This window comes from Austrofundulus limnaeus, unplaced genomic scaffold (assembly GCF_001266775.1).
Source record: "Austrofundulus limnaeus strain Quisiro unplaced genomic scaffold, Austrofundulus_limnaeus-1.0 Scaffold30, whole genome shotgun sequence".
Lineage (NCBI taxonomy): Eukaryota > Metazoa > Chordata > Actinopteri > Cyprinodontiformes > Rivulidae > Austrofundulus > Austrofundulus limnaeus.
The window spans coordinates 2972652-2976573 of NW_013952432.1; the positions used below are offsets into that span (position 1 = coordinate 2972652).

At 39.7% G+C, this 3922-nt stretch overlaps 1 protein-coding gene across 1 annotated transcript in view; it reads right to left on the minus strand.

The window, feature by feature from the left end:
* Nucleotides 1-1297, minus strand: part of herc4 (HECT and RLD domain containing E3 ubiquitin protein ligase 4) — a gene marked incomplete in the record, with an annotated part of 16422 nt that extends 15125 nt beyond the window's left edge. Inside the window, 1 exon segment of the mRNA XM_014005442.1 lies at nucleotides 1249-1297.
* Nucleotides 1298-3922: the final 2625 nt, after the last annotated feature.

Here is a 3922-nt window from a genome sequence, read left to right on the forward strand (position 1 = left end):
ATGTGGTCCAGTTGCGTAAAAACGATGAAAAACAAACTTTGCAGAAGTTTCACAAATCAGACAAAGCTTTCCCAAATCTCAAACGTGTTTTTAAATATTCTTCTTTTAGTGTACAATAATCTAGTCCAGATTTGAAGAGTGTAGATGTTGTAGTTTTTGAACTAGAGCAGGTTAAACATGCGCAAGGGAGTGAAAAATTAGTTATAATAACCCTTTAGTCATTTCCTGAATCGGAAGCTAACTTCAGCTTCGTGAAGGACGGAAACTAAATTCATTGAAGGAATGCATTGAGTTCCATCGTGCACGCCAATTTTTTAAGATTTTACGTAACCTGTTAGCTCAGATTATATAATTTTAGCTCAAATTCTGTAAACAAATGACTTAAACTCAGTCAGTTTTGCAGATCTTGAGCTCAGATTTGGTGTGGTGGTAGCTGAGAGTCATCCTCAACACGTATCTTAAGCTTTAATAAATGACATTAGATATTTGTTCAAAACGTTTGCAGGCAAGACGCCAGGCGATAAACATTTGTTCAAGAATATTTCTTCCTACTCAATATTCTCAGCACGCTCGGCTTTGTGTACACTGAGTGCGTACCTGCATTTCAATATATTTTGAAAACAACATAACCATTTAATACAGTTCAGGATAACCTTTTCATAGCAGCTTCAACTCTAACCTGGTAATTTTAATCAGGCATAAAAAAGGACTCCTAAAGTCAAGGGATGAACCAGCGGTGGAATGAGGATTTGTAGTTTTACCACTYTGTACTGTAGTAGTTTTGGTCACTATGAAAACATGAAAGATATTTAATCAGCATGAGTTATTAAATCCAATCTGCCAGGTTATATTACGATAAACACAGTGAAAAATGTGAAATTTTATGGATTTTAATCATTATGAAAGTTTATTACTTAGTGGAAAGAAACTGTTAGGTCAGCCATGATGTAACATAACAAAMTGAAATGTTAGCATTAAACATGATTATTATATTTAGCTTTATATATATTTAAAATAAAAACTGGACACGTGAAAGATCAATATTATATAGATTATTTTCACTGCCGGATCAGTTAGCAAGCTGTAGCATGAAATTTAATGCAGCCTAGAGTTAATTTAGTCACTCAAAGCGACCGAAATATAGCATTTATGTTGTATAATTATTTGTAATTAGATAAATCAGCCAGTTTAATAAGTTGGAGGACATATTAAAAGTAACCTTTAAGCCGTTGTARCAGCAAATCTTACCTGAAACCTCCYGAGAAACCGCAGCGTTTGCGCTCCGGTGTCGGTTCGGCGGCTGGTTCTGGAGTTTAAATGCCCACACTTCCATACATTTTAGGCGGTTAATGTTACAAGACGATTAGCAGCTGAATTAACAGGATGAAACTCTTTAATTCCTCCACTCCTAAGATCTGTCAACAACTGCTATAAGCTACTCCTCGGCTAGTAACAAAAAGCCGTTGAGTTAGCTCAATTACAGTTTCCGGTTGATTCTTATAAAATAAAAGCCGTCTCGTAAAGGCAAAGCGACAAAACAAACATAGAAGCACAAAAAAAGTTTTAAGTTGACTTAAAATCAAACTGATTTAAATATAATTTTAATACAAGTGCGCTGCCACGATGAATTAAATAGTTTGCTTAAATTTAGTGAACTTTATTTTGAAAAGTAGACAGTTTAACCGGAAATTACACATTACTACCAAATGATGCGAGAAAAAAAAAATCGTGAAGCATCTGATGTTCTAGAAGAAGCGCGTACTCGTGCGCGCTCCGTCCCTGCCCTCGTGTGCACTTTATGCGTAATACGCATGCGCGTTCCGTTTACGTAAGTTTGTGTACATTTTTGTATAAAGCCGGCTTGTATGGCAGGTCATTTTAACATAAAATTGGCCTTAACGCACTTACATTCTAGACATCTGAAATTGATTTATGACTAGACATAGTTATTTAAAATATCTCAAATTTTATTTTGACTTTATGACGTCAGGTTTCCCATTAAAGAGTAACTTAAACCCAAAATCAACCTTTTTTTTTTGCAGATAAACTGTTTAAACTGAGTCTAAAAGAAAAAAATCAGTAGGTCCTCTGGATGGGTTCTTCTTTAGTGAAACGTTTCGTCTCTCCTCCAAGAGACTTCTTCAGTCTGATGAGTTTCAAGTGAAATCAGCCTTATAAGCACTGCCTCCACATGGACAAACAGGTTAGTCACATGCAAAAGAGGGTCATCACCTAACAATAGGCATGATTAGCTCTATTGTTCATAGAGGGTCATGTGCCCCATCACCTGACTATCACTGGGGCCCTGATTCCCACCTTTTGCTCACAGGGGGCGGAGTCATACTTGCAATAACAGCGTTGTAGGAGGAGGACAACTGGACACGAAGGCCTCCACCTCTGTTTAATGGTGGATGTTTTTTCTTCAAAAAGATGTCTTCTTTTACTCCTCTCTCAAACCAACGTTCCTCTCTATCAAGGATGAGAACATCTTCATCCCTGAAAGAGTGACCGCTGGCCTGTAGATGAGTGTAAACTGTAGATTCCTGACCTGTAGATGAGTGTAAACTGCAGTCCTGAGTCTTTGAACGATTTGCCAAAATCTCCGCAATGCCAACCAAAAGTTCCCGTCTATGTCCTCCCTGAATTCCTCCCATGCCTGAGTTTTTGCATTCAGAACCATCAAAGCTGCAGTCCATCTGACCACGCTGCACTGGAGTTAAGGTCAGGCCTAAAAAATTTGACCCGACCCAAGCCCGAGGACATTGTGTTTGAACCTGATTCGGCCTGACTAGTTAAGTCTGATTAGAGGCCCGAAGCTGAAGTCCTGACATTTTTTAAGAAACTTTTTTATGTGGGTTTAATGTGATTCCCATTTTTTTGGGCTTCAAAAACCTAAAAACCTAATCCTTGTATAAAATGCTGTCCTTAATTTCATTCAGGCCTCAGCTTGTTCCCACCCTTGCGGGGACAAACACGCCTGTGGGTGGGTTTGTGGTTGTAGAACAAAGGCTACAGGTCAGCAACGCAAGCTTCATGATGCTGAAAACAGTCTGGTCTGGTCCGATCCGACAGCAGGAGCTGGTGGTTAAATTAACGAGAGCTGCTTGCAGAAATGCACCTGAAATCCATGTGACACAATCTTTCAGTTATGGTCCTATACTGGAAAATATTTACTGTACATTTATCGTGGTAGAAAAAAAATAGCAGTTRGAATTTACTCCAGTGTAATACAACTATTCAACTTTATGGATGATTTTTGGGGATGAATATTTCTRCATGCATAAAATAAGCTTTTACTGTTTTCATATTTAGACCACCTCTCACACAGTGACTGTTGGATATGGGCACCAGTGACCCCCGCAACCCTAAAAAGAAGACTCGGGTGTAGATGATGGATGGATGGATGGATGGACGAATGGATGAATGGATGGATGGACGGACAGATGGATGATGGATGGATGGACGGATGAATGGATGGATGGATGGATGGACAGATGGATGGATGGATGGATGGATGGACAGATGGATGGATGGATGGATGGATGGATGGACAGATGGATGGATGGATGGACAGATGGATGGATGATGGATGGACAGATGGATGGATGGATGATGGACAGATGGATGGATGGATGATGGACAGATGAATGGATGGATGATGGATGGATGGATGATGGACAGATGGATGGATGGATGATGGACAGATGGATGGATGGATGATGGATGGATAGATGGACGGATGGATGGATGGATGATGGACGGATGGATGGATGGATGATGGACAGATGGATGGATGATGGACAGATGGATGGATGGATGGATGGACAGACGGATGGATGGATGGATGATGGATGGATGGATGATGGACAGATGGATGGATGGATGATGGACAGATGGATGGATGGATGATGGATGGATAGAT